The sequence below is a fragment of the Schistocerca nitens genome, chromosome 4 (genome assembly GCF_023898315.1).
Source record: "Schistocerca nitens isolate TAMUIC-IGC-003100 chromosome 4, iqSchNite1.1, whole genome shotgun sequence".
Lineage (NCBI taxonomy): Eukaryota > Metazoa > Arthropoda > Insecta > Orthoptera > Acrididae > Schistocerca > Schistocerca nitens.
Genome location: NC_064617.1, coordinates 719,870,152 through 719,889,558, shown reverse-complemented (window position 1 = coordinate 719,889,558; position 19,407 = coordinate 719,870,152). Strand labels below are relative to the sequence as shown.

General features: G+C 49.4%; 24 non-coding genes across 24 annotated transcripts; all 24 read right to left on the bottom strand.

Annotated features, from left to right (window-relative positions):
* Nucleotides 1–225: 225 nt before the first annotated feature.
* Trnak-uuu (transfer RNA lysine (anticodon UUU)) lies at nt 226–298 on the bottom strand. The gene has a single exon. It is a non-coding gene; the product is annotated as a tRNA-Lys (tRNA).
* A 345-nt stretch (nt 299–643) lies between these two features.
* Nucleotides 644–725, bottom strand: Trnas-aga (transfer RNA serine (anticodon AGA)). Its single transcript has one exon. It is a non-coding gene; the product is annotated as a tRNA-Ser (tRNA).
* Nucleotides 726–7,043: 6,318 nt separating this feature from the next.
* Nucleotides 7,044–7,116, bottom strand: Trnak-uuu (transfer RNA lysine (anticodon UUU)). The gene has a single exon. It is a non-coding gene; the product is annotated as a tRNA-Lys (tRNA).
* A 344-nt stretch (nt 7,117–7,460) lies between these two features.
* On the bottom strand, nt 7,461–7,542 carry Trnas-aga (transfer RNA serine (anticodon AGA)). The gene has a single exon. It is a non-coding gene; the product is annotated as a tRNA-Ser (tRNA).
* A 725-nt stretch (nt 7,543–8,267) lies between these two features.
* Nucleotides 8,268–8,349, bottom strand: Trnas-cga (transfer RNA serine (anticodon CGA)). Its single transcript has one exon. It is a non-coding gene; the product is annotated as a tRNA-Ser (tRNA).
* A 138-nt stretch (nt 8,350–8,487) lies between these two features.
* Nucleotides 8,488–8,560, bottom strand: Trnak-uuu (transfer RNA lysine (anticodon UUU)). The gene has a single exon. It is a non-coding gene; the product is annotated as a tRNA-Lys (tRNA).
* Nucleotides 8,561–8,904: 344 nt separating this feature from the next.
* On the bottom strand, nt 8,905–8,986 carry Trnas-aga (transfer RNA serine (anticodon AGA)). Its single transcript has one exon. It is a non-coding gene; the product is annotated as a tRNA-Ser (tRNA).
* A 725-nt stretch (nt 8,987–9,711) lies between these two features.
* On the bottom strand, nt 9,712–9,793 carry Trnas-cga (transfer RNA serine (anticodon CGA)). Its single transcript has one exon. It is a non-coding gene; the product is annotated as a tRNA-Ser (tRNA).
* Nucleotides 9,794–9,931: 138 nt separating this feature from the next.
* Nucleotides 9,932–10,004, bottom strand: Trnak-uuu (transfer RNA lysine (anticodon UUU)). The gene has a single exon. It is a non-coding gene; the product is annotated as a tRNA-Lys (tRNA).
* Nucleotides 10,005–10,348: 344 nt separating this feature from the next.
* On the bottom strand, nt 10,349–10,430 carry Trnas-aga (transfer RNA serine (anticodon AGA)). The gene has a single exon. It is a non-coding gene; the product is annotated as a tRNA-Ser (tRNA).
* Nucleotides 10,431–11,166: 736 nt separating this feature from the next.
* On the bottom strand, nt 11,167–11,248 carry Trnas-cga (transfer RNA serine (anticodon CGA)). The gene has a single exon. It is a non-coding gene; the product is annotated as a tRNA-Ser (tRNA).
* Nucleotides 11,249–11,386: 138 nt separating this feature from the next.
* Nucleotides 11,387–11,459, bottom strand: Trnak-uuu (transfer RNA lysine (anticodon UUU)). Its single transcript has one exon. It is a non-coding gene; the product is annotated as a tRNA-Lys (tRNA).
* Nucleotides 11,460–11,803: 344 nt separating this feature from the next.
* On the bottom strand, nt 11,804–11,885 carry Trnas-aga (transfer RNA serine (anticodon AGA)). Its single transcript has one exon. It is a non-coding gene; the product is annotated as a tRNA-Ser (tRNA).
* Nucleotides 11,886–12,610: 725 nt separating this feature from the next.
* Trnas-cga (transfer RNA serine (anticodon CGA)) lies at nt 12,611–12,692 on the bottom strand. Its single transcript has one exon. It is a non-coding gene; the product is annotated as a tRNA-Ser (tRNA).
* Nucleotides 12,693–12,830: 138 nt separating this feature from the next.
* On the bottom strand, nt 12,831–12,903 carry Trnak-uuu (transfer RNA lysine (anticodon UUU)). The gene has a single exon. It is a non-coding gene; the product is annotated as a tRNA-Lys (tRNA).
* A 344-nt stretch (nt 12,904–13,247) lies between these two features.
* Nucleotides 13,248–13,329, bottom strand: Trnas-aga (transfer RNA serine (anticodon AGA)). Its single transcript has one exon. It is a non-coding gene; the product is annotated as a tRNA-Ser (tRNA).
* A 725-nt stretch (nt 13,330–14,054) lies between these two features.
* On the bottom strand, nt 14,055–14,136 carry Trnas-cga (transfer RNA serine (anticodon CGA)). Its single transcript has one exon. It is a non-coding gene; the product is annotated as a tRNA-Ser (tRNA).
* A 138-nt stretch (nt 14,137–14,274) lies between these two features.
* Trnak-uuu (transfer RNA lysine (anticodon UUU)) lies at nt 14,275–14,347 on the bottom strand. Its single transcript has one exon. It is a non-coding gene; the product is annotated as a tRNA-Lys (tRNA).
* A 344-nt stretch (nt 14,348–14,691) lies between these two features.
* On the bottom strand, nt 14,692–14,773 carry Trnas-aga (transfer RNA serine (anticodon AGA)). Its single transcript has one exon. It is a non-coding gene; the product is annotated as a tRNA-Ser (tRNA).
* Nucleotides 14,774–15,509: 736 nt separating this feature from the next.
* On the bottom strand, nt 15,510–15,591 carry Trnas-cga (transfer RNA serine (anticodon CGA)). The gene has a single exon. It is a non-coding gene; the product is annotated as a tRNA-Ser (tRNA).
* Nucleotides 15,592–15,729: 138 nt separating this feature from the next.
* Nucleotides 15,730–15,802, bottom strand: Trnak-uuu (transfer RNA lysine (anticodon UUU)). Its single transcript has one exon. It is a non-coding gene; the product is annotated as a tRNA-Lys (tRNA).
* Nucleotides 15,803–16,145: 343 nt separating this feature from the next.
* Trnas-aga (transfer RNA serine (anticodon AGA)) lies at nt 16,146–16,227 on the bottom strand. Its single transcript has one exon. It is a non-coding gene; the product is annotated as a tRNA-Ser (tRNA).
* Nucleotides 16,228–16,963: 736 nt separating this feature from the next.
* Trnas-cga (transfer RNA serine (anticodon CGA)) lies at nt 16,964–17,045 on the bottom strand. The gene has a single exon. It is a non-coding gene; the product is annotated as a tRNA-Ser (tRNA).
* A 138-nt stretch (nt 17,046–17,183) lies between these two features.
* Trnak-uuu (transfer RNA lysine (anticodon UUU)) lies at nt 17,184–17,256 on the bottom strand. The gene has a single exon. It is a non-coding gene; the product is annotated as a tRNA-Lys (tRNA).
* Nucleotides 17,257–19,407: the final 2,151 nt, after the last annotated feature.

Here is a 19,407-nt window from a genome sequence, read left to right as displayed (position 1 = left end):
ACCACGGCGACCAACGATGTAAACACAGCTGCTAGCGGAGCTCGCGACGGGCACGTCCGCTCGCCGCAACCACTCGGCCACGACTGCCAGTAGCGGAAGATCCTCCCGACACATGCAACTGCTACTGTTTAAAGCACTGCAGTGCCAGGAAACGGCGTAGCAGCATTCTTTTCCGTAGTGCTTACACCGCTACGAGACGTGCGGCTACCAAGGTATTAAAATTTCCGCCCGAACAGGGACTTGAACCCTGGACCCTTAGGTTAAAAGCCTAATGCTCTACCGACTGAGCTATCCGGGCTCACGTTACCTGAACACCCCTCCCTTTAGGCATACTGACACATTGCCTCATGTCCTTTACTGTTGGGTAGTCGTTGCGTGGAGCTGTTACTATTAAAACGTCGTCTGACTGCTGTCTATAAACTCATTACGCTAGGGTCGTAACAGACTATCGAAGAAAGCTGACACACGATGTAAAGTGAAATTGCAGCAGTTTGTACGTCTCAGCAGAGGAGCTACGTGTTTTGTCGACACTCACTGGACAATTGTAAAATTCACAAGCGTCTCGAATGCAGTGTTTCCCACGTATTCGCTCATTTCACGGTTCCGTTGGAGATGTTCTTCACCTCTTGACACAAAAAAAGGACGCAGTCGGTAGGACTCGAACCTACGCTCCCAGAGGGAATCTGATTTCTAGTCAGACGCCTTAACCACTCGGCCACGACTGCCGGTCGCAGAAGCGTCTCTCGGCAAGTGCAACTTTTCAAGCAATCTGACGTAAGAACACGACATGGCCTCACTCGTTTCTGTAGTGCTTCCGTTGCCAGCACATTAGCCGTTACGACAGTGTATCAATTTTGGCCTGGACGGGGGTTTGAACCCGGGACCCTTTGGTTGAAAGTCTAGCGCTCTACCGGCTGAGCTACCCGGTCCCTCGGCCGAGCATTGTGGTACATGCTGCATGGTGTTTGAGTGATTCGCGTGTCGTAATTACTGGCTTATGGCTCCAATGGCGACTTCACCGACTTCCCGCTGACGCTACTTTTCTGTCGTCTTAAACGATGGACATACTTGCAAGCAGCTGCGAGATCTTAAGAAAGGAAAACGCTGCACCACTGCTTTTGCCACACTCGAATGAATTGAATTGCGATTCTTAACAAGAAATGAATGCTCGCTCTGTCCAACACTTTGAAGCACATCTGCGTACTCACGAACACGGCGACGGCGCGACAAAATGACGGGGGCGCGTTCGTGGGCCTGCGACTGATTTCTGCAGTACTAGCGTCCGTGCGAGGTAAACCGAGAGCCGCAACAGACAGCGGCCGTCGCGAAACAGTATTCTGAAACATAAATTTCCGTCTTGTTGAGAATGGTGTCACTGGTTTGGATCCGCTTTCACCCACGCATGTCACATGTGTGCGAAAATTTCTGCTCGTTTTTACGCAAAATCACACGCAGCCGGTAGGATTCGAACCTACGCTCCCAGAGGGAATCTGATTTCGAGTCAGACGCCTTAACGACTTTTTTTTTTTTTTTTTATGCCTTATCCATTTTTTTTTCTTAACCACTTTTTTTTTTGTTTTTTCTTTTTTTTTTAGTCAGACGCCTTAACCACTTTTTTTTTTTTTATTTTTTTCGTATCCATTTTTTTTTTGTTTTTACTAATTTTCCGCATGTTGTTTTTGTTTATTCCCTTTATGTCTAATTTCTTTGTTCGTTGTAAGTTGTTTATTCGTTTGTTTTCTATCCATCTTCGTTGTTCGTTTTCTTTCTTCTGTTCTGCAGGTTTGTTTTATTCAAAATACACCAAATGATAGATGCCGTCGAAAGAACTGCTACTGGGAAGGAAATATTCTTGAAATTCAAACGTTGCCATATGCATAATCTCCAGGGGACAAATGAATGTCTTTGCAGAGAGTATAACCTTCGACTGTAGTACAGGAAAGACGAATTGTTGTAAGAGATGTTCCACCTGTCCATGTCCTATGGCATCTCAAGTACGACGTGAAGAAAATTTTGAAATGTTGACTGATACCGGTGTCCATATTGGTTGGTTGTGCGCCAGTGTTGGGTTGAGAGATATACTTGAAAATCTAAGACATTAGGGGCACTGCCGGACAAAATATAGTTGATAAAATGTCCCACGAGCCATAGATAACTGTTATGTTTGGCAGCCGGGAAAAGTCGGAAATCTGGCCGCAGAATATCGTGGATCGGAATCGCATGAGGCGCAGTCCGATTAAGCACAGCGAGTTTTTTGCGCGTCCAGTTCCAGATGTGCACTTGGTCTTTGCAGACAAACAGATGTGCAAGAGTCGCAACCATGTGGCACAAGTCGCAGTAGGGACTCGGTGCAAGATTAATCCTGTGCCGCTTTTCTGGCGTCGGAACAGTTTCAGTGACCACGTCATACCATTTGGAGCGAACATCTGTCGGAAGCGTCGGATTATGAATGTTAGTCCAAACGAGGGACCAATTGCACGCCGGATACTTCTTTTCCAAGGGGCCAGGCAGTGACGGCCGAAGTAAGTGGCGGTACAGTTGAACTGTCGGCTTCTTGAAAAGCTCGTCGTCGAGATAGCTACTTTCAAGATAATATAGTGCTATATGCTGAAAGTGCGGGCTGACGTGGCCAATGTCCACAGGCGGAGATAAGTTGCAAGGGCGGGACAGCTGATAGAGCCGCTTCGTCACGGTGTCCTCGCTGGCGGTGAGTATCCGCCGTGAGCGTTTCAGATACAGCGCCAGGGCGTGAATGCCGGGGTTCTTCAAGCCTAGGCCTCCCATATCGCAAGGCAATGCTGTCGTGGTGAAGGAAACCTTAAAAATATTGAGCTTCCAGACGTACCAGGCGGCAGCCGCTAGAAGGGATCTTGCGACAGTGGTTGGCATGGGTAGGACGGCAGCAACAAACTGTAATTTGGAGAGGGCATAAGAGTTGACGAAAAAGGCTCGCTGCAAACGATCGAGGTGTCGCATATTTTGGTCGCGCAGGAGTGCTTTTATCGCCTGAATTTTGGGTAGCCAATTTTTGTGAGACATGTCCAGTGGCCGGGCCGTGACGTAGAGACCAAGGTGTTTTCTAGTCTGTACACAAGGCAGCCAAGCGTCGCCTGTGAGCGGTCGTTCCTGACCAAGCGTTAAGACGGCGGATTTATTGACGTTTAACATTGCACCACTGTCTCTTTGGAATTCCTCAAGAACGCGCTTCGCTGCGGTGACATCGCGAACATCATTGAGGAGCACGCTGACATCGTCGGCGTATGCTTGGACCACAGACTTGACACCATAAAACTGGAATCCAGGTAGGCTATGATGTAGGCGGCGCAACAAGGGTTCCATGAGGATCGCATAAAGCGTCGTTGAGAGAGGGCAGCCTTGCTTGATACCCCGTGAGAGCTGGATGTACTCCGTCAATGTATTATTGATCAGGAACCGTGTACGTGTACCACTGATACAGTTGTTGATGAGGTGGATAAAATTAAGACTGAAGCCCATTGTTTCCATCACGCTACTGAGATAATGATAGTCAGCCCGATCGTAAGCCTTGTCAAAATCGAGAAATGCTATGGCCATTGGAGTGCGGGTGTCCCAGGTGAGGGAGACGAGATCCCGATACAGCGCCAAAATGGTGGACAGTGAGCGACCACGGATCGCACTCATTTGGTATGGTCCCAGAAGATCGGGTAACAGCTGCCGTAATCGGGCATTGAGGGCGCGCGTCAGAAGTTTAAAGTCCGCATTGAGCAAAGTAATGGGCCGCAGATCTTTGGTGGTGGTCGGCGTCGGCGTCTTAGGTAGTAAAACAGTTAACCCCTCTGTGAAGGCTTGGGGCAGAGCAATCCCACGTAGTATTTCATTGTACATCTCCGTGAGTCCGTCCCCTAATATAGGCCAATATTTGACGTAAAACTCGACAGAGAGCCCGTCCGTGCCCGGTGATTTATTTCGTGGTGCGGCAAGCAGGGCATCCTTTAATTCTTCGTTGGTAAAGGGAGCGAGCAAGTCCCGATTGTGGTCGTCGGTAATGCGGTACGGTGGGTGTCCAGAGTGATACCATTCTCGCACTTTCTCATGTAGTACACCCGCACGGGTGTAAAGAGCGGCAAAGTGGTTGGCGACATGGTTTTTGATGTCGCGGTGTTGGGTATAAAAAGCACCGTCGGCATCTTGCAACTTGTGAATAAGTTTCCTGCGCGCCGCATGTAACTGTTGGACGATATGGTGAACAGACGTCTGCTGTTGCGGCAAGTTGGTGAAGTCACGGGCACGAATCTGGTGGCCGATAGCGTTCCGTCCCATCAAGGATGTAATTTTCGCTTGGAGTCGGCGTACGTGCATGATGTTATTAGGCACCTGATGATAATCCCGGTACAATTCTCGTAGGGCGCAGAAATAGAACTCAGTGATTTCCTTCTCACCGCGCGCGCGAATCCTGGCGTGGTGTTTGAGGCAAGTGATGAGTTTCCTCTTTGCATGAAGCGTCCACCAATCAATCCACGTGGGGTACGTGGGCCTGCGTGATGTTACGGAATGCCAAACTGACCATATCTCACGCTCTAAAGTGGCGTCTTGTAAGAGGCGACAGTTGAGTTGCCATCGTCCGAAGCCTCTGTAAACTTTCTGCGGGGAGTGATTAAAGACGGTGTGGTAAGCGATATGGTCACTGAAATTAACGGGCCAATATTCGCAAGTTCCCACGTCGGCTAAAAGACCGCGGTGCACATATATGCGATCTAACCTGCTAGAAGACGTCGGCGTAAAGTGAGTGAAGGCAACTTCATCTGGGTGTAAGGTCTCCCACGTGTCGACTAACTGCAATTCCGTGACCAGTGTCAGCAGTTCCTGACTGAAGTTAAAATTCGGCGATTGATCGGAGCGGCGCAAAACGCAGTTAAAGTCACCACCCATAATAATACGCAAGCGCAAGTCGGTGATTAAAGTCGCTATCTCTCCAGTATAAAACTCCCTCCTCGCCGCTCGCGCGCTGGAACCGGAAGGGGCGTACACATTAAGAAGGAGTACATCATGGAACTGGGCGGCAATGCCTCGTCCGGTAGGTAACATGGACAAACAAGAACATTCAATGCCTTCCCGATACAGAATGATGGTACCGGCCTCCGTCCCTATATTGACAATGGCGTCATAACCGGGGACGTCGGCCAGGAGTGGAGTCAGTGCTTCCTGTACGAACAGAATATCTATATCAGCGGCCCGTAAATACTGTCGAAGGCTGTGGATTTTTGCTTGAGAGACAATGCGGTTGACATTCATAGTAGCAATCTTATAGGGTTGTCGTGAACGGAGCGATATGGGACGACTAGTCATCTTCAGATGGAAACAGGTAAGATTTTTATCTCTTCAGCAGTCGTCCGCTTCGGAGGTCGAATAAGTCTAAACGTCGCCGTCCGTGGAAGCTGCATTGCGCCGAGGCGTAAGCAGCGTATCACCAGTTGCCATCGGTTCGTCACGCTCGGGAGTGCCGGCCATATCTTCAGTGTCATCCGCCCAATTGACGACAGACACAGCCGTTGTCGCGTCTGCTGTGGCGGGTCCGGAACCGCATAGCGGGCCGTCACCCTGCGCATCCGGCACTTGGACCGTCCGCGGTGGTGCACAAGTCTCTGCCCTCCCCGTGTCAAGGTTGGAGACATCATCGTCAATATTCATGGGTGAGGCCAACGACGGAAGACAATCGTCGGTCCCCGAAGTGTCATCGCAGATCATGCGGCCTGCGTGTTTGGCCTTTTCACGCAAGAGGGGCGCCGATTGGGCTGCCTCAGGACGAGCGATCCGACGTTTCTTGTGCTTTTTCGGGGAGGACCTACCAACGGCGACTTCCGCATTCTCTAAAGAAAGAGGAAGAGTCCCTGTCTCGTGTCGTCTGTCAACATCGGTAGTAGCTGCCTCTGCGCCGTCGACCCGAGCTTCCTCACGGGAGGCGTCACGGGGCACCGCGTCTAGTAAGCCAGTGGCCGGCAAAGCTTCCTTAGTGGTAGATATTTCCATAGGTACATCTCCGTCATTCGTAATATCGGCCACACTAAGTCCCACGTCCACAGCCGGCGCCGTGGGTGTATTTGCACGGACCGCTGCTACATAAGTAGTCGGTAATAATGTCGGTTGCGAGGGAGTGCCTAGTTCACCCGCAGGCAGCTGCGTTATACGTCGTTGGATGCACTGTGCCCGGACGTGTCCCGTGGAATTACAGCCTGAACATGTACGGGGCTGTCCCTCATACATGATTATCGCCCTATATCCACAAATCGTTAGGTAGGATGGAATATGCCGTTGCAATTCGATCTTAATTTGTCGCACACCATTCAAGACCGGGTACTTATGGAACGAGGCCCACTTTTCGGCAATGTTACTGATAATTTTGCCGTAGGACTTAATAGAGGCATTGATTTGTTCAGCCGTGATTTCAAAAGGCAACTCGAAAATCCTGACGGTGCGAATACCAAGACCAGCGTGGACAACAGTCACCTCACCCACATTCCCGTCACTGTGTCGAAATTTATAGGTACCGCCACATGACTCGATGATTTGATCGCACAACTCTGGGTCACGCAATTTGATATAAACTGTGCTACTAACAATAGACAAATGGATACCAATGATATCGGTAGGAGGTAATTTTACGTCTTCATCAAGAAATCGTTCGACTTCGTAATACTTCGGTCGAGAAAAACTGCCATCAAACATAAACTTCAAAGTATCTTTCCGCTCCGGGTGATCCATATTAGGTTCTATTCGTTAACAACAAGAAGATGATATACGCGCCGCAACGGCCCTCGACTCACCACGTGCCGCACCGCAAGCCGCAGCTGAGCACGTAAACAACGCTCCAGGCACGTCCGACCTGCACGACGGCCGTGCCTCGACTGGAACCACTCGGCCACGACTGCCAGTAGCGGAAGATCCTCCCGACACATGCAACTGCTACTGTTTAAAGCACTGCAGTGCCAGGAAACGGCGTAGCAGCATTCTTTTCCGTAGTGCTTACACCGCTACGAGACGTGCGGCTACCAAGGTATTAAAATTTCCGCCCGAACAGGGACTTGAACCCTGGACCCTTAGGTTAAAAGCCTAATGCTCTACCGACTGGGCTATCCGGGCTCACGTTACCTGAACACCCCTCCCTTTAGGCATACTGACACATTGCCTCATGTCCTTTACTGTTGGGTAGTCGTTGCGTGGAGCTGTTACTATTAAAACGTCGTCTGACTGCTGTCTATAAACTCATTACGCTAGGGTCGTAACAGACTATCGAAGAAAGCTGACACACGATGTAAAGTGAAATTGCAGCAGTTTGTACGTCTCAGCAGAGGAGCTACGTGTTTTGTCGACACTCACTGGACAATTGTAAAATTCACAAGCGTCTCGAATGCAGTGTTTCCCACGTATTCGCTCATTTCACGGTTCCGTTGGAGATGTTCTTCACCTCTTGACACAAAAAAGGACGCAGTCGGTAGGACTCGAACCTACGCTCCCAGAGGGAATCTGATTTCTAGTCAGACGCCTTAACCACTCGGCCACGACTGCCGGTCGCAGAAGCGTCTCTCGGCAAGTGCAACTTTTCAAGCAATCTGACGTAAGAACACGACATGGCCTCACTCGTTTCTGTAGTGCTTCCGTTGCCAGCACATTAGCCGTTACGACAGTGTATCAATTTTGGCCTGGACGGGGGTTTGAACCCGGGACCCTTTGGTTGAAAGTCTAGCGCTCTACCGGCTGAGCTACCCGGTCCCTCGGCCGAGCATTGTGGTACATGCTGCATGGTGTTTGAGTGATTCGCGTGTCGTAATTACTGGCTTATGGCTCCAATGGCGACTTCACCGACTTCCCGCTGACGCTACTTTTCTGTCGTCTTAAACGATGGACATACTTGCAAGCAGCTGCGAGATCTTAAGAAAGGAAAACGCTGCACCACTGCTTTTGCCACACTCGAATGAATTGAATTGCGATTCTTAACAAGAAATGAATGCTCGCTCTGTCCAACACTTTGAAGCACATCTGCGTACTCACGAACACGGCGACGGCGCGACAAAATGACGGGGGCGCGTTCGTGGGCCTGCGACTGATTTCTGCAGTACTAGCGTCCGTGCGAGGTAAACCGAGAGCCGCAACAGACAGCGGCCGTCGCGAAACAGTATTCTGAAACATAAATTTCCGTCTTGTTGAGAATGGTGTCACTGGTTTGGATCCGCTTTCACCCACGCATGTCACATGTGTGCGAAAATTTCTGCTCGTTTTTACGCAAAATCACACGCAGCCGGTAGGATTCGAACCTACGCTCCCAGAGGGAATCTGATTTCGAGTCAGACGCCTTAACCACTCGGCCACGACTGCCAGTAGCGGAAGATCCTCCCGACACATGCAACTGCTACTGTTTAAAGCACTGCAGTGCCAGGAAACGGCGTAGCAGCATTCTTTTCCGTAGTGCTTACACCGCTACGAGACGTGCGGCTACCAAGGTATTAAAATTTCCGCCCGAACAGGGACTTGAACCCTGGACCCTTAGGTTAAAAGCCTAATGCTCTACCGACTGGGCTATCCGGGCTCACGTTACCTGAACACCCCTCCCTTTAGGCATACTGACACATTGCCTCATGTCCTTTACTGTTGGGTAGTCGTTGCGTGGAGCTGTTACTATTAAAACGTCGTCTGACTGCTGTCTATAAACTCATTACGCTAGGGTCGTAACAGACTATCGAAGAAAGCTGACACACGATGTAAAGTGAAATTGCAGCAGTTTGTACGTCTCAGCAGAGGAGCTACGTGTTTTGTCGACACTCACTGGACAATTGTAAAATTCACAAGCGTCTCGAATGCAGTGTTTCCCACGTATTCGCTCATTTCACGGTTCCGTTGGAGATGTTCTTCACCTCTTGACACAAAAAAGGACGCAGTCGGTAGGACTCGAACCTACGCTCCCAGAGGGAATCTGATTTCTAGTCAGACGCCTTAACCACTCGGCCACGACTGCCGGTCGCAGAAGCGTCTCTCGGCAAGTGCAACTTTTCAAGCAATCTGACGTAAGAACACGACATGGCCTCACTCGTTTCTGTAGTGCTTCCGTTGCCAGCACATTAGCCGTTACGACAGTGTATCAATTTTGGCCTGGACGGGGGTTTGAACCCGGGACCCTTTGGTTGAAAGTCTAGCGCTCTACCGGCTGAGCTACCCGGTCCCTCGGCCGAGCATTGTGGTACATGCTGCATGGTGTTTGAGTGATTCGCGTGTCGTAATTACTGGCTTATGGCTCCAATGGCGACTTCACCGACTTCCCGCTGACGCTACTTTTCTGTCGTCTTAAACGATGGACATACTTGCAAGCAGCTGCGAGATCTTAAGAAAGGAAAACGCTGCACCACTGCTTTTGCCACACTCGAATGAATTGAATTGCGATTCTTAACAAGAAATGAATGCTCGCTCTGTCCAACACTTTGAAGCACATCTGCGTACTCACGAACACGGCGACGGCGCGACAAAATGACGGGGGCGCGTTCGTGGGCCTGCGACTGATTTCTGCAGTACTAGCGTCCGTGCGAGGTAAACCGAGAGCCGCAACAGACAGCGGCCGTCGCGAAACAGTATTCTGAAACATAAATTTCCGTCTTGTTGAGAATGGTGTCACTGGTTTGGATCCGCTTTCACCCACGCATGTCACATGTGTGCGAAAATTTCTGCTCGTTTTTACGCAAAATCACACGCAGCCGGTAGGATTCGAACCTACGCTCCCAGAGGGAATCTGATTTCGAGTCAGACGCCTTAACCACTCGGCCACGACTGCCAGTAGCGGAAGATCCTCCCGACACATGCAACTGCTACTGTTTAAAGCACTGCAGTGCCAGGAAACGGCGTAGCAGCATTCTTTTCCGTAGTGCTTACACCGCTACGAGACGTGCGGCTACCAAGGTATTAAAATTTCCGCCCGAACAGGGACTTGAACCCTGGACCCTTAGGTTAAAAGCCTAATGCTCTACCGACTGGGCTATCCGGGCTCACGTTACCTGAACACCCCTCCCTTTAGGCATACTGACACATTGCCTCATGTCCTTTACTGTTGGGTAGTCGTTGCGTGGAGCTGTTACTATTAAAACGTCGTCTGACTGCTGTCTATAAACTCATTACGCTAGGGTCGTAACAGACTATCGAAGAAAGCTGACACACGATGTAAAGTGAAATTGCAGCAGTTTGTACGTCTCAGCAGAGGAGCTACGTGTTTTGTCGACACTCACTGGACAATTGTAAAATTCACAAGCGTCTCGAATGCAGTGTTTCCCACGTATTCGCTCATTTCACGGTTCCGTTGGAGATGTTCTTCACCTCTTGACACAAAAAAGGACGCAGTCGGTAGGACTCGAACCTACGCTCCCAGAGGGAATCTGATTTCTAGTCAGACGCCTTAACCACTCGGCCACGACTGCCGGTCGCAGAAGCGTCTCTCGGCAAGTGCAACTTTTCAAGCAATCTGACGTAAGAACACGACATGGCCTCACTCGTTTCTGTAGTGCTTCCGTTGCCAGCACATTAGCCGTTACGACAGTGTATCAATTTTGGCCTGGACGGGGGTTTGAACCCGGGACCCTTTGGTTGAAAGTCTAGCGCTCTACCGGCTGAGCTACCCGGTCCCTCGGCCGAGCATTGTGGTACATGCTGCATGGTGTTTGAGTGATTCGCGTGTCGTAATTACTGGCTTATGGCTCCAATGGCGACTTCACCGACTTCCCACTGACGCACCGCTGACGCTACTTTTCTGTCGTCTTAAACGATGGACATACTTGCAAGCAGCTGCGAGATCTTAAGAAAGGAAAACGCTGCACCACTGCTTTTGCCACACTCGAATGAATTGAATTGCGATTCTTAACAAGAAATGAATGCTCGCTCTGTCCAACACTTTGAAGCACATCTGCGTACTCACGAACACGGCGACGGCGCGACAAAATGACGGGGGCGCGTTCGTGGGCCTGCGACTGATTTCTGCAGTACTAGCGTCCGTGCGAGGTAAACCGAGAGCCGCAACAGACAGCGGCCGTCGCGAAACAGTATTCTGAAACATAAATTTCCGTCTTGTTGAGAATGGTGTCACTGGTTTGGATCCGCTTTCACCCACGCATGTCACATGTGTGCGAAAATTTCTGCTCGTTTTTACGCAAAATCACACGCAGCCGGTAGGATTCGAACCTACGCTCCCAGAGGGAATCTGATTTCGAGTCAGACGCCTTAACCACTCGGCCACGACTGCCAGTAGCGGAAGATCCTCCCGACACATGCAACTGCTACTGTTTAAAGCACTGCAGTGCCAGGAAACGGCGTAGCAGCATTCTTTTCCGTAGTGCTTACACCGCTACGAGACGTGCGGCTACCAAGGTATTAAAATTTCCGCCCGAACAGGGACTTGAACCCTGGACCCTTAGGTTAAAAGCCTAATGCTCTACCGACTGAGCTATCCGGGCTCACGTTACCTGAACACCCCTCCCTTTAGGCATACTGACACATTGCCTCATGTCCTTTACTGTTGGGTAGTCGTTGCGTGGAGCTGTTACTATTAAAACGTCGTCTGACTGCTGTCTATAAACTCATTACGCTAGGGTCGTAACAGACTATCGAAGAAAGCTGACACACGATGTAAAGTGAAATTGCAGCAGTTTGTACGTCTCAGCAGAGGAGCTACGTGTTTTGTCGACACTCACTGGACAATTGTAAAATTCACAAGCGTCTCGAATGCAGTGTTTCCCACGTATTCGCTCATTTCACGGTTCCGTTGGAGATGTTCTTCACCTCTTGACACAAAAAAGGACGCAGTCGGTAGGACTCGAACCTACGCTCCCAGAGGGAATCTGATTTCTAGTCAGACGCCTTAACCACTCGGCCACGACTGCCGGTCGCAGAAGCGTCTCTCGGCAAGTGCAACTTTTCAAGCAATCTGACGTAAGAACACGACATGGCCTCACTCGTTTCTGTAGTGCTTCCGTTGCCAGCACATTAGCCGTTACGACAGTGTATCAATTTTGGCCTGGACGGGGGTTTGAACCCGGGACCCTTTGGTTGAAAGTCTAGCGCTCTACCGGCTGAGCTACCCGGTCCCTCGGCCGAGCATTGTGGTACATGCTGCATGGTGTTTGAGTGATTCGCGTGTCGTAATTACTGGCTTATGGCTCCAATGGCGACTTCACCGACTTCCCGCTGACGCTACTTTTCTGTCGTCTTAAACGATGGACATACTTGCAAGCAGCTGCGAGATCTTAAGAAAGGAAAACGCTGCACCACTGCTTTTGCCACACTCGAATGAATTGAATTGCGATTCTTAACAAGAAATGAATGCTCGCTCTGTCCAACACTTTGAAGCACATCTGCGTACTCACGAACACGGCGACGGCGCGACAAAATGACGGGGGCGCGTTCGTGGGCCTGCGACTGATTTCTGCAGTACTAGCGTCCGTGCGAGGTAAACCGAGAGCCGCAACAGACAGCGGCCGTCGCGAAACAGTATTCTGAAACATAAATTTCCGTCTTGTTGAGAATGGTGTCACTGGTTTGGATCCGCTTTCACCCACGCATGTCACATGTGTGCGAAAATTTCTGCTCGTTTTTACGCAAAATCACACGCAGCCGGTAGGATTCGAACCTACGCTCCCAGAGGGAATCTGATTTCGAGTCAGACGCCTTAACCACTCGGCCACGACTGCCAGTAGCGGAAGATCCTCCCGACACATGCAACTGCTACTGTTTAAAGCACTGCAGTGCCAGGAAACGGCGTAGCAGCATTCTTTTCCGTAGTGCTTACACCGCTACGAGACGTGCGGCTACCAAGGTATTAAAATTTCCGCCCGAACAGGGACTTGAACCCTGGACCCTTAGGTTAAAAGCCTAATGCTCTACCGACTGGGCTATCCGGGCTCACGTTACCTGAACACCCCTCCCTTTAGGCATACTGACACATTGCCTCATGTCCTTTACTGTTGGGTAGTCGTTGCGTGGAGCTGTTACTATTAAAACGTCGTCTGACTGCTGTCTATAAACTCATTACGCTAGGGTCGTAACAGACTATCGAAGAAAGCTGACACACGATGTAAAGTGAAATTGCAGCAGTTTGTACGTCTCAGCAGAGGAGCTACGTGTTTTGTCGACACTCACTGGACAATTGTAAAATTCACAAGCGTCTCGAATGCAGTGTTTCCCACGTATTCGCTCATTTCACGGTTCCGTTGGAGATGTTCTTCACCTCTTGACACAAAAAAGGACGCAGTCGGTAGGACTCGAACCTACGCTCCCAGAGGGAATCTGATTTCTAGTCAGACGCCTTAACCACTCGGCCACGACTGCCGGTCGCAGAAGCGTCTCTCGGCAAGTGCAACTTTTCAAGCAATCTGACGTAAGAACACGACATGGCCTCACTCGTTTCTGTAGTGCTTCCGTTGCCAGCACATTAGCCGTTACGACAGTGTATCAATTTTGGCCTGGACGGGGGTTTGAACCCGGGACCCTTTGGTTGAAAGTCTAGCGCTCTACCGGCTGAGCTACCCGGTCCCTCGGCCGAGCATTGTGGTACATGCTGCATGGTGTTTGAGTGATTCGCGTGTCGTAATTACTGGCTTATGGCTCCAATGGCGACTTCACCGACTTCCCGCTGACGCTACTTTTCTGTCGTCTTAAACGATGGACATACTTGCAAGCAGCTGCGAGATCTTAAGAAAGGAAAACGCTGCACCACTGCTTTTGCCACACTCGAATGAATTGAATTGCGATTCTTAACAAGAAATGAATGCTCGCTCTGTCCAACACTTTGAAGCACATCTGCGTACTCACGAACACGGCGACGGCGCGACAAAATGACGGGGGCGCGTTCGTGGGCCTGCGACTGATTTCTGCAGTACTAGCGTCCGTGCGAGGTAAACCGAGAGCCGCAACAGACAGCGGCCGTCGCGAAACAGTATTCTGAAACATAAATTTCCGTCTTGTTGAGAATGGTGTCACTGGTTTGGATCCGCTTTCACCCACGCATGTCACATGTGTGCGAAAATTTCTGCTCGTTTTTACGCAAAATCACACGCAGCCGGTAGGATTCGAACCTACGCTCCCAGAGGGAATCTGATTTCGAGTCAGACGCCTTAACCACTCGGCCACGACTGCCAGTAGCGGAAGATCCTCCCGACACATGCAACTGCTACTGTTTAAAGCACTGCAGTGCCAGGAAACGGCGTAGCAGCATTCTTTTCCGTAGTGCTTACACCGCTACGAGACGTGCGGCTACCAAGGTATTAAAATTTCCGCCCGAACAGGGACTTGAACCCTGGACCCTTAGGTTAAAAGCCTAATGCTCTACCGACTGGGCTATCCGGGCTCACGTTACCTGAACACCCCTCCCTTTAGGCATACTGACACATTGCCTCATGTCCTTTACTGTTGGGTAGTCGTTGCGTGGAGCTGTTACTATTAAAACGTCGTCTGACTGCTGTCTATAAACTCATTACGCTAGGGTCGTAACAGACTATCGAAGAAAGCTGACACACGATGTAAAGTGAAATTGCAGCAGTTTGTACGTCTCAGCAGAGGAGCTACGTGTTTTGTCGACACTCACTGGACAATTGTAAAATTCACAAGCGTCTCGAATGCAGTGTTTCCCACGTATTCGCTCATTTCACGGTTCCGTTGGAGATGTTCTTCACCTCTTGACACAAAAAAGGACGCAGTCGGTAGGACTCGAACCTACGCTCCCAGAGGGAATCTGATTTCTAGTCAGACGCCTTAACCACTCGGCCACGACTGCCGGTCGCAGAAGCGTCTCTCGGCAAGTGCAACTTTTCAAGCAATCTGACGTAAGAACACGACATGGCCTCACTCGTTTCTGTAGTGCTTCCGTTGCCAGCACATTAGCCGTTACGACAGTGTATCAATTTTGGCCTGGACGGGGGTTTGAACCCGGGACCCTTTGGTTGAAAGTCTAGCGCTCTACCGGCTGAGCTACCCGGTCCCTCGGCCGAGCATTGTGGTACATGCTGCATGGTGTTTGAGTGATTCGCGTGTCGTAATTACTGGCTTATGGCTCCAATGGCGACTTCACCGACTTCCCACTGACGCACCGCTGACGCTACTTTTCTGTCGTCTTAAACGATGGACATACTTGCAAGCAGCTGCGAGATCTTAAGAAAGGAAAACGCTGCACCACTGCTTTTGCCACACTCGAATGAATTGAATTGCGATTCTTAACAAGAAATGAATGCTCGCTCTGTCCAACACTTTGAAGCACATCTGCGTACTCACGAACACGGCGACGGCGCGACAAAATGACGGGGGCGCGTTCGTGGGCCTGCGACTGATTTCTGCAGTACTAGCGTCCGTGCGAGGTAAACCGAGAGCCGCAACAGACAGCGGCCGTCGCGAAACAGTATTCTGAAACATAAATTTCCGTCTTGTTGAGAATGGTGTCACTGGTTTGGATCCGCTTTCACCCACGCATGTCACATGTGTGCGAAAATTTCTGCTCGTTTTTACGCAAAATCACACGCAGCCGGTAGGATTCGAACCTACGCTCCCAGAGGGAATCTGATTTCGAGTCAGACGCCTTAACCACTCGGCCACGACTGCCAGTAGCGGAAGATCCTCCCGACACATGCAACTGCTACTGTTTAAAGCACTGCAGTGCCAGGAAACGGCGTAGCAGCATTCTTTTCCGTAGTGCTTACACCGCTACGAGACGTGCGGCTACCAAGGTATTAAAATTTCCGCCCGAACAGGGACTTGAACCCTGGACCCTTAGGTTAAAAGCCTAATGCTCTACCGACTGAGCTATCCGGGCTCACGTTACCTGAACACCCCTCCCTTTAGGCATACTGACACATTGCCTCATGTCCTTTACTGTTGGGTAGTCGTTGCGTGGAGCTGTTACTATTAAAACGTCGTCTGACTGCTGTCTATAAACTCATTACGCTAGGGTCGTAACAGACTATCGAAGAAAGCTGACACACGATGTAAAGTGAAATTGCAGCAGTTTGTACGTCTCAGCAGAGGAGCTACGTGTTTTGTCGACACTCACTGGACAATTGTAAAATTCACAAGCGTCTCGAATGCAGTGTTTCCCACGTATTCGCTCATTTCACGGTTCCGTTGGAGATGTTCTTCACCTCTTGACACAAAAAGGACGCAGTCGGTAGGACTCGAACCTACGCTCCCAGAGGGAATCTGATTTCTAGTCAGACGCCTTAACCACTCGGCCACGACTGCCGGTCGCAGAAGCGTCTCTCGGCAAGTGCAACTTTTCAAGCAATCTGACGTAAGAACACGACATGGCCTCACTCGTTTCTGTAGTGCTTCCGTTGCCAGCACATTAGCCGTTACGACAGTGTATCAATTTTGGCCTGGACGGGGGTTTGAACCCGGGACCCTTTGGTTGAAAGTCTAGCGCTCTACCGGCTGAGCTACCCGGTCCCTCGGCCGAGCATTGTGGTACATGCTGCATGGTGTTTGAGTGATTCGCGTGTCGTAATTACTGGCTTATGGCTCCAATGGCGACTTCACCGACTTCCCACTGACGCACCGCTGACGCTACTTTTCTGTCGTCTTAAACGATGGACATACTTGCAAGCAGCTGCGAGATCTTAAGAAAGGAAAACGCTGCACCACTGCTTTTGCCACACTCGAATGAATTGAATTGCGATTCTTAACAAGAAATGAATGCTCGCTCTGTCCAACACTTTGAAGCACATCTGCGTACTCACGAACACGGCGACGGCGCGACAAAATGACGGGGGCGCGTTCGTGGGCCTGCGACTGATTTCTGCAGTACTAGCGTCCGTGCGAGGTAAACCGAGAGCCGCAACAGACAGCGGCCGTCGCGAAACAGTATTCTGAAACATAAATTTCCGTCTTGTTGAGAATGGTGTCACTGGTTTGGATCCGCTTTCACCCACGCATGTCACATGTGTGCGAAAATTTCTGCTCGTTTTTACGCAAAATCACACGCAGCCGGTAGGATTCGAACCTACGCTCCCAGAGGGAATCTTATTTCGAGTCAGACGCCTTAACCACTCGGCCACGACTGCCAGTAGCGGAAGATCCTCCCGACACATGCAACTGCTACTGTTTAAAGCACTGCAGTGCCAGGAAACGGCGTAGCAGCATTCTTTTCCGTAGTGCTTACACCGCTACGAGACGTGCGGCTACCAAGGTATTAAAATTTCCGCCCGAACAGGGACTTGAACCCTGGACCCTTAGGTTAAAAGCCTAATGCTCTACCGACTGAGCTATCCGGGCTCACGTTACCTGAACACCCCTCCCTTTAGGCATACTGACACATTGCCTCATGTCCTTTACTGTTGGGTAGTCGTTGCGTGGAGCTGTTACTATTAAAACGTCGTCTGACTGCTGTCTATAAACTCATTACGCTAGGGTCGTAACAGACTATCGAAGAAAGCTGACACACGATGTAAAGTGAAATTGCAGCAGTTTGTACGTCTCAGCAGAGGAGCTACGTGTTTTGTCGACACTCACTGGACAATTGTAAAATTCACAAGCGTCTCGAATGCAGTGTTTCCCACGTATTCGCTCATTTCACGGTTCCGTTGGAGATGTTCTTCACCTCTTGACACAAAAAAAGGACGCAGTCGGTAGGAGTTTTTTTTTTTTTTTTTTTTTTTTTTTTTTTTTTTTTTTTGCTGCACCACTGCTTTTGCCGCACTCGAATGATTGACTTGCGATTCTTAAAAAGAAATGAATGTTCGCTCTGTCCAACACTTTCAAGCACATCTGTGTATTCACGATCTCAGCGACGGCTTTCTGCAGCCCCAGCGTCAGTGCGAGGTCAACCGATAACCACAGTAAGAAGCGGTCGTCGCGAAACTCAGTATTCTTAAACGGAAATTTTCGTCTTGTTGAGAATGGCGTCACTGGTTTGCACCCGCATTCGCCCACGCATGTCACATGTGTGCGAAAATTTTTGCTCCTCTTTACACAAAATCGCACGCAGCCCGTAGGACTTTTTTTTTTTTTTTTTTTTTTGCACATTGCTGGTGACCCACGTGTTTAGTAGTGACGCAACTGAACGTTCATCTTGTGAGAGCGAGAAAATTTTCGCAGTCGGCAGGACTTTTTTTTTTTCTTTTTTTATCTTTTTTTTTTTAAATCACACGCAGCCGGTAGGATTTTTTTTTTTTTTTCGCAGTCGGCAGGACTTTTTTGTTTTCCTTTTATTTTTTTTTTCTTTTTATTTTTTTTTTGTACCAAAGATGCAACCAGAGCAACAGGCAGGCAGAGGCAAAGAGGGCAGGGGTCGAATGTCCCGAGGCCTGGCCAAAATGTCTCCCCCAGACCTGTCACCAAGTTGTCTCCTGAGTCTGTTGTAAGAGACTGTTTTTTTTTTTGTTTTTTGGGCTACTATGATTTTTTTTTATGTTGGTTTAAATTTGTTTTTTTTAATTGGTTTTGCTTGGTTCTTTTGTTTGTTTTTTTTTTATTTATTAATTGCCGACTGGCGTGATGAAGAATGTGCAACAGAACATTGGAGCTCATTGGCTGGAGAAAGAGGAAAAAAAATAATTAGAGCCACAAAGGAAACGAAAATATCGCCTCAAAACTAAAGAAATGCAGTGTTTCCTGCTGGAAGAGAACGACAAGAAGCGCAGTGGGAGAAGAAAAAAAAACACGAAGAACTTAGAAGCCCTCAACTCTACCGGGACATGAAATTAGGAAACGAACCCGAGAGAAGAAATGAGCAAATTCCATGTATCCATAATGGGAAAAAGATAAAATGGCACATAATTTGGCAACGAAAAACCAACACCTCTCTTGGAAAGGAGTGTGAAAGGAATGGAGGATTGTGAATGTGCTGTCTTCACGGAAAGAAGCGAGCAAATAGGCAACATAGAATTTCAAAACAAGCGATCCCCGTAGGAAAGAAGAAAGCGAAATACCAAATGAAAGAGAGGAAGAATAAGCCCTCGAAAGGGAGTACAATTCACACTCGAAATAAAACGAAAGTGCGTTCCAATGTCAAAGAAAGCAAAAAGAGAAGGTTATGAAAACAATCAAGAGAAAAGGAAGAAAGAAAGTAATTCCTTATTCCATTGTTTTGCATTTCAATGTGTTTCTAGTTTCTTCGTCAGTTTTCAGTTTCCGAGTGCTTTCGTAACGTCAAGACGCTATTACATCTGTTCACATTTCAGGACCACGATCGACGTCTTCATTAAGTTTGGAGGACAGTCGGTGCCAGATTGAAGACTTTCCGAAATTGCTGTTCAATGGGGATTTGCAAAAAGCGCTGAAAACACCTCTGATATGAGGCGGTCCTCCGGAGCGTTTTATGGCGCTCCCACAGATAAAATAAGTAGTCGACTGGATCACTTATATTTTTGGCAAATATAGCGTAGGTGGTATGCCCCAAAATCCACACTGTAGCATTTCGTTTAG